The sequence below is a fragment of the Tachypleus tridentatus genome, chromosome 12 (assembly GCF_004210375.1).
Source record: "Tachypleus tridentatus isolate NWPU-2018 chromosome 12, ASM421037v1, whole genome shotgun sequence".
Classification (NCBI taxonomy): domain Eukaryota; kingdom Metazoa; phylum Arthropoda; class Merostomata; order Xiphosura; family Limulidae; genus Tachypleus; species Tachypleus tridentatus.
In genome coordinates this window covers 8,648,087-8,665,944 of record NC_134836.1, presented here as the reverse complement: position 1 = coordinate 8,665,944, position 17,858 = coordinate 8,648,087, and the positions used below count along the sequence as shown (strand labels likewise).

General features: G+C 33.6%; 1 protein-coding gene across 15 annotated transcripts in view; it reads left to right on the top strand.

Annotated features, from left to right (window-relative positions):
- Nucleotides 1–13,166: 13,166 nt before the first annotated feature.
- Nucleotides 13,167–17,858, top strand: part of LOC143233936 (uncharacterized) — a 108,475-nt gene continuing 103,783 nt past the window's right edge. For 6 of the 15 annotated variants that reach the window (XR_013018415.1, XR_013018421.1, XR_013018416.1 and 3 more), the window contains exon 1: nt 13,170–13,379. The gene's annotated coding sequence lies outside the window, so the exon portion shown is untranslated. Of the gene's footprint in view, nt 13,380–13,432; nt 13,741–17,858 lie in introns of those variants that run through there. The other 9 variants (XM_076470859.1, XM_076470856.1, XM_076470858.1 and 6 more) reach the window with 4 other exon arrangements.

Below are 17,858 nucleotides of genomic sequence, written 5' to 3'. Positions count from 1 at the left end.
GTACAATAACTGACAATCGCGAGATTAAGACCTAGGTTAAAACTTCCTAACAACTCGGTGTGTGTTGATATATTTTTAACTAATACTACAAAGCTTAATAAAGAGAAATTCCAAAGTTACTGTTTAAATACCTAAAGTATTAATTCTTATTAAATACTAAGCAAATCCGGTATGGGCTCGTAATCTGAGAGTCGTATGTTCGAATCCTCGTCCCGCCAAACATACTCTTCCTTTCAGCCATGGGGCCGTTATAATGCTCATTCAATCCCACTATTCGTTGGTAAAAGAGTAGTCCAAAGGTTGGCGTGGGTGGTGATGAATAGCTGCCTTCCCTCTAGTCTTAGACTGCTAAATTAGGGACGGCCAGCGCAGATAGCCCTTGTGTAGCTTTCCATGAACTTCAAAAACAAATGAACCTGATAATGTTTACTAACCAAAAGTTAAAGTTAAGTTTACTCTTAACTTTAATTCAAGTGCAAATGATGCTCAAATCACTACTGCAAGAAATCCAAAGTTCAACAATAAAAATAAAATGAACGTTGAAGTTATAGGTCTCACCAATTAAAAACAAAGAATCTGAACCTTAAACAAACCAAGAATAGTCTTGATATATTCGTGATGACGAGAAAACCCACTTGTAGAAAAAAAATATTTAAAAATGGCTAGTATAGATAGAGAAAGCACTAATAGAGAAGCGAACAACGTCAGGTTCACAAAGAAATAAAGGGTTACTGACCGGTAGCTAACAACATGATTGAAGGCGGTTGTGGAATTGAGTGTAGGAATGTAGAGTGCGTATTTAGATGTACAAGAACCGATACACAATTTATAACAAGAATCCACCGAAAAATCACCCTTACTGGATTATACATTCCTTGGGACTCAGCACATTGAAACAAAACAAAAACTCAACATACTAAGAAACCAAATAAACACAGCCATAAAACTATGCTCACCAGATAAAATTAACGACGAATTAGACAAAATAAAACAATACTTCATCAACATTAACAAATTTCCTCCACAAACCGTAGAAAACATTATACGCACACACCTAGACAAAAAGCAAAATCAACTAACAAAAGTAAATATATCCCACGAATTAAAAAATCACTAAACCATATACTGCTGCATATCATATATTCCCGACATCAGCAGAAAAATAACCGACAACTGGCAAAAACTAGTAACAAAATATAACATACCAGTTAATACCAAATTTATTCAAAAACTAGGTACAAAACTAAGGTCTATACTATGTAAAAACTACACTGACAAACACAACACCAACATTATTTATAAAATACAATGTGATAACTGCCACGACTTCTAAATTGGAGAAACAAGTAGAAAAATGGAAACCAGATTCAAAGAACATGAAAAGTCACCTTTACACGTTTTCGAACAATGAAAATCAAATAAACACAACATAACCATATAAAACACCCAAATACTAAATAAAGAAACAAGCATAAACAAACGCAAAATTAAAATAGCCTTATACAACAACTTAAGCCCAAAATAAACCAATACAAAGGAACGCCTTTATACCTATATTAATATATATATCAAACATCTAAGCATGCCCTCTACATTCCTATACTCAATTACACAACTGCCTTCAAACGTATGGTCAGCTATCGGTCAGTTACCTCTTTTTTCTTTGTGAACCTGACGATGACCGAAGAAGGTCGAAACATTGTTCGCTCCTCTATTAGTGCTTTCTCTACTCATATCAGCGGTTTTTAAATATATAACTCTTGGTATATATATTTCTATAACACTGTATTGAATTCCTTCTATAAGTCTATAATATTTTGAATATATCTTTAACTCCTGTCTTACAGGCCCGGCTTTCTTAATTGCTCACATGATTACTTTCTGATATTATTATTCCAAATATTACTAAAATAATTAGATCTCGATTAATAATTACTAAACGCATGTGCTCCATCATTTTAATAAAAAAAGTTTATTTTACTTGTTAATGTTGTTTAATTTTACAATGATTTAGATTTAATAATTTTCTTACACGATAGCAAAATGAAAATCCCTTTTCGTCCAGTTTTTAGATAATATAATCCTTCTCTCATTCAATTCCCGTCATATAACACTTTTTACAGATAAATTATGAAATTTGACACAGTAAGTCGGTATTTTCCTGCTAATTTAGAAGCAAAAACCTAAATATAGAATAAACCACATCAATATTGTTAAATTCTGTCAATTTACAATCAAATTAATGTTTAATTGATAATAATTAGTTTTCTATTGCTTTTAGTATTACCCAATAGATGGCACTGTAGAATAGTATTAGCAGTATGATAATTAATACATTTTTACAAGATAATTTGGAAAACTATGTGTAGCTCAATTACAGCGTTTTCAACACACGCCATATTTAGCTTTGGCAATTGAAAAAAAAATTGTCTGATCAGTTGCTTATGTGACAGATGGACTAGATGATAATAACAAGTGTAACCATTAGTAACTTGTGAGAAGGCAAACGCTCTTCGGCACTCGGTACTTTTTGTCGATTCTCTTAGTTGACGAGTTCAGCGATGCATAATAGTTCCAGCTTCTGAGCTATCGATATCAGCTTTCATAATTTGTCACTTACAGTTTGGCACAGCGACGTTTATAACACTTGTAGTCAGTGTTAGAAATATAGAACTGACATTTTTTGTTTGAATAATAATTGTTAGATTATTTACTGAAACATACCACCTCATCAAATACTTATTTACTGAGAACTCTCAATTTCTTTGCCGGAACCTTTGATGGAGTATTGTATTTTGATCAATGTTTATTCGTTACTTCACGGAATAATTTCGAAAACTAGTTATTACTTTGTTTAAAAAGTTTTGAAGTTATCCTATAAAACATTAGGCGTCATTTAATGTATGGTTGATCATTGTAGACTCTGACAGAAGTCGAAAGCTCGGTTGTAATCAGTAACAATGGCAAAGGACCGAGAATGACCTAGCAGCTAATGTATCAAAATGTGAGTTCGCGAATCCAGTGTTTGAGTCCCTTTGAGTAAATTGTGCTCCGCACTTTGTGACCATCGATGCGTTATAAGAGTAGCACAAGAGTTAGAAGTGGATGTTGTTTAACTAGCTACTTACCAAACAAAATTAAATAACATGACGATTCAACCACTACAAAAATTATATTTCAAAGGGACTTTAAACAGCTGTTAAAATAATTAATCGAAATTAAAAGTCATTCTTCAAACGTTCTAATTTTGAGATGAATGACAACTTCACGTGAAACTTGTTTGGTTGCTTGCTTTTACTTTGATATTACTGCACTAAACTTATTTCACAAATGCAACAGCGATCTTTATGTCCAGATGCAAACTGTGAGTTTTATAAAAAGTAATCAAACTGTGACCTAAGCACATACTGTCTGAAAATTTACTAACAGGCAAAACACCATTTTTATTAAGAACAAAGCTACACAGCGGACTATATATGATTCGTTCACCGCTTATACCGAGATACAAATTTTTGCGTTGTCAGCTCTCACGCTCACCCCTGAGTCACCGGGAATAAGCAATACTATTTGACAAATATTTGCTTATAAACATGTTAAAATATAACTAGAACCGCCACAACATGTTTATTATTACGCTGCATTAAGAAATTAAGATATGAAAAATGGAGGTGAGAGTAATAAAGCAATTTGACTTTAGTTGAAATCTTATGGAGTTAGGTCAAAAAGCAGTTGGGAGGCGAAAATAGGCCAAGATTAACGTTATAACAAAAACAGCGATAAAGATTTTACAAAACCTCCTAAACTCTGCTGATATCAAGTGTGACCAGATAATTACAACTTAAACCTAGAACAGAGATTGAAGACATTGGTTAAATGATAAGATGAACAGAAAATTACAACTTCAGCCTAGAACAGACTGAAGACAGTGGTTAAATGGTAGGGTAAACATGAAATCACAACCTCAACCTAAAATAGAAATTTAAGATAATTGTTAAATGGTAGGGTATAATGAATTATGTTTCACTTTTTTTCTATATTGATCAGAGGAAAAAATGTGAAAATAAAAATTACATACAGCACATGATCCAGCTTTTGATGTTACATTAGTATAAGCTGTGAACTGTTGTACCGACATAAGGATATTTCTTGTTCATAGAGGATGTGACTGAAGTTTGCCGCCGGTTATTTATTAGCTTTCAATTGCTATCAGAACAAGCTACAGAAGTGAACAAAACCAATTAAATATACTTTTCTTACCTATAAGGATTAGCATAACTAGTTATGCATACTATCCGTACCTACAAGGATTAGCATAGCCAGTGAAATATATTGTTCGTACCTATAAATATTAGTATAGCCAATTAAATATATTATTATTACCTTCAAAGATTAGAATGCATTATTTTATCAGTTGGGTAGCTTCACTTTTAACGACATTTTCGGTCGAAAACCCAATAATATCGTACCATGGTTAGTTATTTTAGGAGATTTAGGTTATTTCTTAGTCCATATACTAAGGTAAAAGTGTAAAATAATCTCTATAATGAAAGTAGCATTAAAAAAAGAATAGAGTATCCTTCTCACAGTGGTGCAAGAAAGCTTTTCTAAGTCGATAATACAACAGTTCAACATGCTAAGACTAACTGAAACTCGCTGGAATAGCATAGAAGTTGCTTCAGATGTCGTGATCTGTCAGCACAATCAGTAAATTGTGATCTTATTGAACACATTTGGTATAAACTTGAACATCGAATTCACTAGCGTTCTGACAGGTTCACTAATACCCTTTGGCGTTGTGCTCCAGACTGTAACAAATATCTGTTTGCATAATTGGCCACACCACTAGTGATGCTCTTTTTTTATTTCCCCTAGTGACACATCTTGGAACTAAAAGCCTTTATTAGAGCATTCTGAAACTATCCGCTCCTTGTGGCACATTTGGAAACTAGCCATACTCTGACGCCACTCTCTGCAACTATAGCATCATGGGCATGGTGAACTCCCAGTCTCAAAGGATACCTTCACTGGGTGGCAGACTTTGATCTCCCCTTCCTTTCCTGTTCTCAGACGGCGATATCCTTTGGTTACAGATTGGGCCCCTTAATTACTTGTGTTTGACTGTTTTATTTAAAAGATATTTACCACTACGAATTTGATGAAACAGGCAGTGTGTGAGAAAGGTTTCTAAGCAGACGAGATCAATAGCAGATTATTATTATGATGATAGTGGAATATACTGTAACCATCACTGTCCGAAAGTCGTCACGACTTGCTTATTCTCTACCATGCCTCCTCATTTCCAAGCACATGTTACATCTTTTAAGCATTAAACCCTTCTTAAAGAACGAAAGTGAAAAATGGCCATAAGTTAACGTTTCAATATACACAAAATTCCCTGCAAGTATCCGTTCTGTACTTTCCAGATAACCATTACTAATAGTCTTTTCCTCTTTATATGCTTTGTCAAAACACAACTTACTAAACGTGGGTCGTAAAACATGACGTATGTGGCAGAAAATATTTTCTTGCACTTATGGAAACAATGTCTTAATTCAGTGTTGTTTCTTGCATTTTGGTTTGCTATTTTAGGATATATCTAATACTAAGCCTTTATTTAAACTTACATAAACACGAGTCTACATAGGCATGTGTGGAAATACGAAACTCAGTAATAACTTAAATATTTGATTGTGTAATATTTAAGACATACGACCTTTAAATTATATTACTTACTTAACAACAAGTAATTACAACTAATTATCACTGTCTTACTTTGGAACCGATTCTGATAAGTAAAAATAATGCATATTTCCACAAACAAACAAACAAAATTGAGAATGGTTCCAAAAACTGAACCCAGAAAGAGAATGTAGGAGAAAGTTTTGGAGCATAAGTTAAGTAATAGCTTTAAAGCTAAGCTCTATCGGATCTAAAGATAAGCACGTATTCAGGTGTAATCTTAGTTGCTTATTCCAATACGAAATGAGTGTGTAAAACCGTAAACAATCTAAATATCAGTCCTCCATCAACTGTATCTAGTGGAAGTTCTCAGGAAGCCCAACACAGATGCACAGTTTAGACCTCATAAAGAACTGTAACAGCCGATAAAGTCCAATTAATGAAAGCCCACAAAGTAACAACTTCAATGAAATAGCATGTAAAGATGTAAATTGAGGCATTTAGTGGTCCCCAAATGTTTTACAAACCTTTACACGAAAATCCAAATGTCAAAATGTAGTTCTGATACATGCAGTTATACTGCAACTTTGTATTGGCTGTGATGGCAGTGGATGTTATGTGACTTGTTGATTTACACAATAAAAATAATTTTATTTTAGCTTACTCAACCTTCTGAAGAAGTAATTGAGATTAATATTGCAACTAGCATGATGTGACTCAAAATAAAAACATAATTTATGAATACCTGAGGCTACTGATAAATGGTTGTATTAACAACTCGAGCAAGAAGCAGCAGGAACTCTAGCTAGTTACTAGCAAAAAATGCCAACATTTTCATAGGACTAGATCACAGACTGACTAGAACAAACTTAACTACGCATCATACTCAGAGATTGACTGCATCATATCAAAACGATTTTGGAACCTCACCATGTTATCAGAGTCCATGTCGTCACATTTGGTTATGCTATATCTGACGACTGTATATCTTGACAATAGCCCTGTGTATAGTTTGCAATGCACAATGCTCCATCGTGATGATGTAGTGCCCAAAACATCCTCTTCATCCCTTCTGTATTCCATGATTTATCTAATGCATGAGGATAACTGTCTACCAGCCCGCGTTTCAACAATCAAATCATACTGAAGTATGTGGTAACTTGTTGGATACGTCTTTGAATAGAATAGCATTAATATCTATTTCATTTTAAACTATTCGAGGTATGCAACGGTTTAATAATGAAAAAAAGATGCAATAGTTTAAGTTTATTATACATATACATCGTGTGGTAAAAGTGTTAAAAGTGTGTCCTTTTGTAGATTGGTTTGACTCATAACATAAACGTTGAATAAAAGGCGCCAAAAATAATGGAGAAGAAGGAATAAATCTTAGAGATGTCCTGTAAAAGGACCTACATCTAATGTTAGTGTTTTAAAGCATGCAAAATCATATTAACCCAAATATAGTATAAAAACTCATAACGTTAGTCTCTTATATAAGCAATTAGAGATGTTACCCGAAGAAACTTGGTGCATGCATTGTTAAATACCAAGTTGGTTCTACAGCTCTGAAACATTTTTTTCATTTTGCAATACAAGAAGGTTTTTGCACGTTATATGCAACTCACAAAGTTTAATAGTTGTGTAGAAGAACAATATTGATGCTTCACTACAATTTCAGCTCCGAGAAAAGGACAGACAATAAATTATTCTACGACATTTATTATCATAGTTAAAAGCTAGGCCTTTTTTCAAATAAAGAAGTCAACATGTAATTTATTCAATAAAAATGGACTCAAACATGCTCGTTCTCTGACACATCGAGGGAAACAACAGATAAATTCGCAAAACAGCACCTAACATGTATCTGAGTAACAGAAATAATGTATAAGTATCAAGAAATAAGATTTAATCGTCTATTGTTTCCAGAAATATCTTATGTACTAAGGTTGGTGAGAACTCAAACTTCATGCTGTCATTCTAAGTTTGATGTCGTGTTCAATGTTTGTTTTTCCCCAAATCACAAAGAAACTGCTTGTAAAATTTAAAGGTTTTGAGAAGCATATGGTAAATATATATCTTAGCTTAATATAACATGCAATGTGATAACATAGCAACCACTTAAAGCTCTTCAAACTTATTAATACTTGAGCTAAAGAAAGGAAGAGACTTATCTATCTTGAAGATGGATAAAGCTATGAAAGGTGAGGAACAACCTTTAAATATTTTGAAGATTTACATTAAGTACTAAGAGGGAAAACATAAAAGTGCTCTGGAAGGAAATCAAGAAAATAGAGAACTATCCAAAAGTGTTAGGACAAAGAGAGAATACTTTTTAATTCTTCCCATTTTATGGGACTAATTCTTTCACTCTATTAAAAAATGTAAATTTCAACACTATAGTAATGCTTCACTGATTCCTGTTGATAACTGAATGAGCCAAGGTGAGAATACTTATCAATCTTTAGAATTCCCACATACTTGTTTCAAGGGCATTTTATAAAGGTTCTGCTTGAATAAACGTACTGATCAAATTCAGGGTGTGAAATAACTGTCGTGGTGTCTTAACTACTTAGAAAGAAGCTAACAAGGAGTTAACATATGGTACCGGTGTATATTAGAAGAAATGCATTTAATAGCATTCCACAAATCAACCTTGATAAAAACAATGTTAATATATTAAATATTTGTTGTGATGCCACGGCATATAAAACGTAGAGAATTGTCAGTAGAGCAGAAAGTTTGCATAAAAGTTTTACATGATGCTGGTTGGACTCTCTAAAAATTTGCTACAGACTTGAAATGCTCCACAAACATTGTCAAGTACATTCTAGATCGTGAGACCTTGACAGGTATATTTTAAACTAGGAAAATAAGAGGTAGAACACCTACACTTAACGATACTGATGTTAAGTAGCTTCGTTTATGTAGCTTTTTAGACAGAAGAAAGACTGCCAGTGATCTCAAGCATGAGACCATGTACCGAATGACAGAAAAGTGTCCAGATCTACAGGATCAAGAAGAATCAATGAGAATGGAATATTTGATTGTGTGGCAGTTTAAAACCGTTACTTCGATCTCAAAATATTGTCAAGAGACTGAAATTTGCTAACAAGTTCAAAACAGGATTGTTGATGGTTGGAAAAGGGTGTTACGGACGGATGAGTTCAAGTTTTGGTTCAAAGTGTGGTTTGTATTTCCATCGAAAGAAAGGTGAAAGACACTAACCTCAATACAGAGCACCTATCATGAAGTATGAAGGAGGCAGAGTGATGACTTGGGGATGTTTTTCTGCTGAGATGACAAGAGATATTTACAAAATAGATGGAATATAGACCAGCACAAGTACCATCAGATACTGATACCTCGTATATCCAGTGATTTGTGTATTATTGGTGAATGATTATACTAACAAGAAGATAATGACCCCAAATACTCATTCAACCTATGTAGAAATTATTTAACTGACAAAGAAACTGCTGGAGTCATTCAAATGATGCAATAGCCACCACGGAACTCCGATCTCAGCCCAATTAAGCAGATCTGGGATTTGATGGAAAAACGTGATATATAAAAAGTCACTTCCAAAGAAACTTTATGAGAGTGTGTTACACACATTTGGAATAAACTCTCAAAGACACTTTGATTAAATGCCTAAAAGACTGTCTACTGTTATTAAGTAAAAGGAGGACAAAATATTAACTGCTTGCTGAACTGAAGCACTTCCACTGTGTGTGCTAAATATGAAGATTAATAAAACCTTGATGTTTCATCTGTTGTGCTAAAATTCTGTGATAAATTCCGGCTTTTCTCACAAAGAATCAACGTTCTTTGGAAGTAGCCTCTAATCTAATTTTCGGCTTTGTCCTGATACGTTTATACAGTACTGTGTGTGTATATATATATATACAGAAACTAATTTCTACTTTGCTGTCGTTTTATCAGTCTATCAACAACTTCATCAGCAGTGTCTAGAACCTGTCCCTTCACCTGTACAGTTAATACTCAATAATGTTTTAATTTTATTTTAACGTTATGTGCTCTCAACTTGTTTTAACCTTTGAATAACCAGCTTTTCCAGGGCAGAAAATGATTCGTTTGTAATCCAAAATGGACCACACATTTTCTTATAATTTATTCGCAAGCACCTTTGACCTTTGAATCACTTATCGAACCCCTTTTAATAAGATACTTTGATTTTTGATACACGATAGCGTCCTTTCCTATGAAATGATAGTCGCTAACCGCATAAAAGTTTCTAAAAAAAATATGAAAGGCTTCGAAGCTCTTCAAATAGTATCATGAGCCTATATTTTGTTACTGTGAACTAGATGGCTGCATACATATAGGGAGACTAATAATAAATATTCTAGATTTTGCATGTTTGGTTACTGTGCACATTTTTGAAACAGATGTACCTTTAACGAAAGTGTTACGAGACAACCCAGGTTATTGTGTCGCTGTTTTTAACGTTTTCCTCAATCAGTGAACAGGTTTCATTTATAAAACTGACTTTGCATGGACTCGTAGATGTTTCTTCCTCGTATTACTTGTATAAAATATCAAACATCTTTGGCTCTCTATGCAGATAATTTATTTCCACTGGAAACCTCATGGATGCGACATATTTGAGAAACATTAGTAAGTATACAATTATCTTTTTTGCATTGCAACTGTGACCCAATTGTCTATTGGACAAAGTGTTACAATAATTATTCAATCTTTCTTGCTCAATGTATATATGAATTCTTACTTCCATACAACATATGTTGGGTTTCTATCGGTAAACTGAGGTCTTGCGTTCACCTCAGGCCTGGCATGGCCAAGCGCGTTAAGGCGTGCGACTCGTAATCTGAGGGTCGCGGGTTCGCATCCCCGTCGCGCTAAACATGCTCGCCCTTTCAGCCGTGAGGGCGTTATACTGTGACGGTCAATCCCACTTTTCGTTGGTAAAATAGTAGCCCAAGAGTTGGCGGTGGATGGTGATACTAGCTGCCTTCACTCTAGTCTTACACTACTAAATTAGGGACAGCTAGCGCAGATAGCCCTCGAGTAGCTTTGCGCGAAATTCAAAAACAAACAAAGCGTTCACCTCCTACCGACAATATTGGTAATGTTGCACAGGAAGTCCTTCTTAGACATCAAATACAATAATATAACATCTTCATGGTCGATGTTATGGATTATCTTAATGCAGAAGATCTTTTGACAAGCATGTGTGTAGTTCCCTTCTTTTAGCAAGCAACTGTGTAAAGGTTTGTAAAACATTTGGGGACCACTAAATGCCTCAATTTACATCTTTACATGCTATTTCATTGAAGTTGTTACTTTCTGGGCTTTCATTAATTGGACTTTATCGGCTGTTACAGTTCTTTATGAGGTCTAAACTGTGCATCTGTGTTGGGCTTCCTGAGAACTTCCACTAGATACAGTTGATGGAGCACTGATATTTAGATTGTTTACGGTTTTACACACTCATTTCGTATTGGAATAAGCAACTAAGATTACACCTGAATACGTGCTTATCTTTAGATCCGATAGAGCTTAGCTTTAAAGCTATTACTTAACTTATGCTCCAAAACTTTCTCCTACATTCTCTTTCTGGGTTCAGTTTTGGAACCATTCTCAATTTTTGTTTGTTTGTTTGTGGATTCCCTTCTTGTGGTCGTAGAAAAGTTGCACGATTACGGAGAGAAGGAAGACGCAGTTCAGGGTATAGATCTCATTGTGGCCTACGAAAAATCAGGTAATTCGCAAACAAAAACGACTGTATTATGTCTTATTTTATAGACACGTACGAATTTACATTTTATTTTATGGTATGTTTAATTTATTTGCTATAGATAGATAAAATCATAGGTTAACTCACTTCTATTCTCGATACCTTATCTTTATGCTCCCCCGCCCTCCGATTACTCAGTATCAATGTTCAATCCTTATAATGCTAAAATTCTGTAATCAATCCCTGCTTTTTCTCAATTAAAATAAATAAAAACAACCATTAAAACCTTATGCTTTAGTATAGTCTACATTAGCTATAAAGCTGCTCACTTTGAATAATTTAAAGCAAGTTAGTTATTTTTCACACCTACCTGGACTTATCATACATATTTTGTCGGTTTGTTTATTCGAGAGGAAAGCCATATTGGGCTATCTGCTGTGTCTACTGCAAGGAATCAAAATCCCGGTTTTAGCGTTTGTAAGTAAAGCTGTTCCACCCGGGGACAATTTGTTTGTTATATTTACTGTATACAATTTATTACTGCAAATAAGTTCTGTGTTTTTACTTTATTTTACATTTTGGAGCGTTTCGTATGCAAAAGGAATGTTTATTTGTTGTTTCTTTATTCTTCAAATTTCATAAATATAACGGTAGGGAATAATTTATATTGGTGTTCAAGAAAAATAGGATTGGTTTTATGTTAAACAAGGAAGCTGGAAGGAGATAAGTAAAAAGAGCTTAGATAAATGTGAGGGCAGCAAGGGTTGGACCTTAGTAGAACTTTCAGGTTTTAAGCTGACAAACCAAACTCGAATTCATGTAACACAACAGAATATTCCCTGCGTTATAAGGGTGAAAGTAAATCCCTTAGTGTTGGTAGTAGGATTTTGCTGACTGCTGATATTTTTCCGATAAATAGCTCAAAGTTAAAGATGGCGACAGGTAACCTTATTCATTTTTCTATAAATACAATATGTATCACAAGTAGCACAAATAAGTTCGTCAACATTGTTACACGGTTTGAGTGCAAAAATCTCATCTTTAAATTTAAAAAACAAATAAACAACTATTAAAGCTAATCCCAGGTTTGGAAATAACTTTTATGTCTATTTGAGAAGGGTAGTCCCCAGTATTTACAACGCTAAAAATCAGGGGGTTAGATTCCTCTCGGCGTACACAACAAATATCCCGATATGGCTTTGCTATAAAAACAGAAACAGTCAAGTCTAAAAGAACATTTCATGAGTAGAATACAAGGAATGTTCACTCACTTCAATATTATGGCAAGAAGCCAGCCTTAGCTACGAAAGTAATTCATGTATGAACAAAAGTTTTTTAACTAAGCGTCTAAAGCCCCAAATTAATGAAGTTCGTTCATAGATAAAATGCTATTCTTATGATTTGAGTCTATTATGTTTTTTATAGAGAAAATTAGGGAATTTTTTCTTCTTGTTGTTTTTAGTTCTTTACCCCGAGTGTTGTACTTGTTTTAACAAGTCGATAATATGGGATGAAATTTAACAGATTCTATTAACTAAATTTGTATTAAATACACTATTTACAGTTTCATTCAGAATATATTGATCAAAGGCTAACAGCATTTATCGTATGCAACGTTTGTTTCAAATCTAAGCTGTTTGTTTAGAGAAATGGATATATTTGTCACGCCCTTTGTGCTAATGGACAAATGGTGTTTGTGCTCAACTAATACGGTACCTTTCATTGGATAACGCGCAGAGTCAAAAAGAAAGAACGAGAGTTTTAAATTTATTTACAGCCACTAGAGAACGCTTCAAGCAAACGAATTCTTGGGTTGGGTAACAAGATGAAAGGTTTCTACTAGCGCCTGCATAAACCTTGTAACGACTTGCGCCAGGTACGTTTGACACCATTTCGAGCTTAAAGGCCAAAGAGTGAGCCGCCAGCATTCCTCATCCGTGGACGTACTTCATGAGAACTCCATCACGAGTGGACATAGGTAAGTCCTAACTAGGATACCGAATGATTGCCAGCGGTCGAGTGTGCTTCACGTGATGTGACGTAGGTGATTGCATGTTGTGTTCGTTCAGGATGACAACAGGCGTTCACCGTTTGGTGGCAGTTTTGTGAAAGCTGTTAATGGTTTTGTAGCAAATGAGAAAAATATTAGTTTCTGCAGTGTAAAATGGTGTTAAACAAAACACTTATGTATTTTTCACTAAGTTCATCATGATCCAAAATATTTCGTGTATTCTAACGTTTTAGTTGAAATAGATTGTATCTCCCAGAAATGCACTAGCGTTTTCGACATTAGCATTGCTGTGGTTTCAATGCAGGAAGTATGAGCCACTATGCCTATCGTATGTTATAGATTTGTCCTTCCACTATTTTTTGTGAATTAGATACATAAATTTACAAATATGACTTTTCTTGACTAAAAAATATATGTAAATCTAATTCAATATATATATCTATATATGTGTGGAATTAGATATATATTTGTTCTTCAAATTCTCTTTTCTGTTTTTACGTTTACGGTTTAGTTGCTTACGGAACTTGATAAAGTCTAAATATTTTTAAAATTACTTTCATATTATAATCATATGATAAACTAGTGAAAAAAATCACCTATGAAAGGTTTGTTTGCGGAAATAAGTTGATTACATTAGGCTAAGTGCGACCAATCGAAATGATTTCCTGTGCTGTCCAGCTGGTCACTCGTCTCTTCCCATCCTCTTAGAGATCGTTACTTTAGTATTATTGACGTCCAGGGCACCAGTAATATAGAGGGAGTAGTTAGTATTTCTATTTCACCTCTGCCCATTAAAGTGGCCACACAGGCTTGTCAACTGTGGCTTGAATCCTGTACAAGAAGTGAGAGAGACAAAAAATAGATGAATCAAGTGATCTTCGCTTGCATCTTTGGTTAAAAGTTACTAAACAAACGACCTTAATATACGATGCTTTATTAAACACCAGCTACATGCTCAAAACCAAAACGTATAAAAGTGTAGGAAAGAAGTTCTTAAATAGTTTTTTTTGGAAATTTTATGACTCAATTATAACGATTTTCTTTTAATAGAAAATACAACTTTATAACATGACCACTTGAATCACCTTTCTTGAACAAACAATAGTTTTTAGCACCTGTTTAATTGGTTAACTTTGAAACGTACAACTGTGTTGAGTAGTTAAGGATTTGTCTTGACTATTGTATTATCCACGTTACAACTTTGTATTTAAGCACGATAATAAAAGACGACAGAAGCCTAGAAAATACAGTACTACTGTTTTAACCATCTAACGTAAATTTGTTTAAAAGGTATACTGTTAAGAGATATGGCAAAATAAAGAGTTCAGAACAAATACTTTGAAAAAGTTGTATGTGGTGATGCTGTGTAGGATTTTAAATACCAGAAAATGGCTCATGGACACGATTGTTTGTATTATTATAAGTTTAATATTGAAAACATACATATTTTTATCAGAAGCAGTTTATTTTACCAAATTATATTAAAATTACGTTTAACACAGAGTATATGTCATATGAATTTTTCTTATTTTTATTATTTTAAACACTGCACTGATATATGTTCTGTTTCAAGCTTAATTTACTAAGCTATGAAATATTAATTATGGAATTAAGAGTACCGCGTGGAATATCAGTACATAATCTGTGGAGTAGTAATAATGGCATTAACAATGCCAATGTGTAGTATCAGTACGAAACTGTGGAATCATAATAATGACATTAATAGTGCCATGCGGAATATCAGTACATAAATTATAGATTGTTAATAATGCCACGTGGATTATCAGTACATAAGGTGTGGAGTTATAATAATGATATTAATAGTACCATGTGGAATAATGCCATGTGTAGTAACAATACACAAACTATGGAATACTGATAACATAATGTGGAATATCGGTACACAAAGATTAAATACAGATGCACGCGGAGAGAATGAAACAGTTATGAAGAAAGAAAACAGTTCATAAAAAAAATGTTTTTTAAATTCTCGTGTGATTACGACATAAAGTAAATTGTGCGTGAAACAACACGATTTGAAATGCTGATTCCAACGTTAGTCCGAAATTTTTGATCAAACAGAAAATAAATGAATTGTAATTAAGATAGAAGAGAAAGTTACAGACACGTGATAATATTTTGGAACGAATTCACCATGTTGTATCAAGAGGAATTAACCCTGAGATATTTTATCTTGTTGTAACATTTGGTATAAGAAGAGAATACCTTAAAACTAGTTAATTACTGAATAAATTTTATTATAAAGTGGAAAAATAAACTCTTGAAGATTCCGTAACCATAATAGTGATTAGCTCATTCACGAACCTGTTGTTTCATAGTAGGGATAAATCCAGTAAAGTCTAAATTTGTTTACTGTATATAGTAAAATGGTTTAAACTTTAAGTAGATTTATTGAGTGGTCTAATATGAAGCAGACTTTATCGCAATAGTTGAACTTTTCGCCATACAGCTAACCTACTATCGTAAAGAATTACTGTGTAAAAGAAAAGGCTGGTAAACAAATGTTGGAAGGAAACTTTTTCAGGTATGCTTTTCCACCAGCAGAAAGCTGCTGTTGCATGTTGGCAATTCGTGTTATATGTCTAGTTTTTACTTTTTTTTAAAAAGGTTCTTACTATTATTCTAGCGATTCGAAATCGAAATTAAAAGCTATACAACTGTATTGTAGTTGTTTGAAGATGGCGGTAAATTTTTCTATTATATTAAAAATATAGATTTGTAGCATTTCATTTGTATATTTGATTAGTTTTGTTTGTGGTTTGTTATGAATTTCGTGCAAAGCTACGCGACGGCTATCTTCGTTAGCCGTCCCTTATTTAGCACTGAAACACTAGATGGAAGGCAACTGGTCATCACCATTCACCGACAACGTTTGGACAACTCTTGTACCAACGAATAGTAAGATTGATCGTAATTTTATAACGCCCCTATGGCTGAAAGGACGAGCATGTTTAGTGGGACAGGAATAAATATTTGATTTCTTTAGTGGTATAAAATATTTATCTATTTGATTTATTGATGCGAAATATCTCACTCTTCGTTTCAGAAGTGCTGGGATAAAACGTACAAAAAAGACAAATGTAATAATCATAAACAGTATATATGTTTATGTAGAAATACATAGTAAGGCTATATATTTCGTTTTTTGCAAATTGCGACATACAGATTAATAAAAACGAAAATATATCTCAATATAGACTCACTCATTTTGTGCTATTAGCGCAGAAGAAGTAATAAAGAATTATTGTGTAAAAATTACCAAAAGAGAAATATTAGGCCGAATAGCACTGGAATGCGTCTATTTTGATTTGTCTTTAAAGTTAAGTTGTATTTGTTTGCACTCACTGTATGCAAATGACAAATTTATTATTTCGCAAATGTACGATTAACGAGACAGTAAAATACATTATAAACGGAAGTTTCGGGCTCACTGTTTGAAGAGTAGATACAAGCTCACTGTTTCGAAAGTAGATACAAAGTGTTTTAAAAAAGTATAATAAGACATATATATAACACATTTTCTCCTCTTAGATAATTTTATTGATACGAAGGAAAACTAGAGTAGAACTATTTCATTGACGACGAATATGAAGGTAACAAAATATTAGCTTGCAAATATATCATATATACATGTATTTGTGTGAGTGTAACATGTTTGATAGCTCACTGTGTAGTAAAACTTGATTCATATCTGAACACAACGGTCTTATGTTTAATTGACAAATATATATTTGATAGATTTGGATATCGAAACGTATACAAAAATCAAACAGTTGGATGATATCACTTTACTGATAGAGTATCGAGTTATTGATATCAAATTCGAAAATCATACCCGTTTTAAATAAGCACATCAATTCGAATGATTTGTAAAAAAATAAGATTGAAATATTAATCGTAAGTCTATTGGTCAACTTCAAGTAGCTTACTGGAAAATATCTTCTGTTATTCTGTGGTTTGTTGTTTACACTGCTTGAAAAATTACTTCTTCAACTGAGCACTTGTGAATATTGCTATTATGCAACCATAGTAAAATCTTACCTGGTATGGTCAGAGTCTCAGTAAGGTCATGGCTAAGAAAAACAAACCACTTACCTATGTTTTTGCCTCTACAGCAACTGTTAAAGCCTTTCCCGTAATTGGTCAATGATAATTGGAGAGGCTTGTTATGTTGTTTTTGGGTTTGCGAGTAAAAGACCAAAGACGGTTGTTTGAATTCTGATGGCCGCTATGTGATAAATGTTGGTGGCTGTGGGTCAGAAACCCTTAGGTACTGTGTGATAAAACGGTTCAATTTTGAGGTAATTGTTCAGAGCCGACAACGTACCAAATGTAGATAATATACATGTCCTTCAGACAAAACAAACACGTATTCCCAATGTAGCTCTTAGAAAAGGGAACAAACCACAAAAAATTGTGATTGGT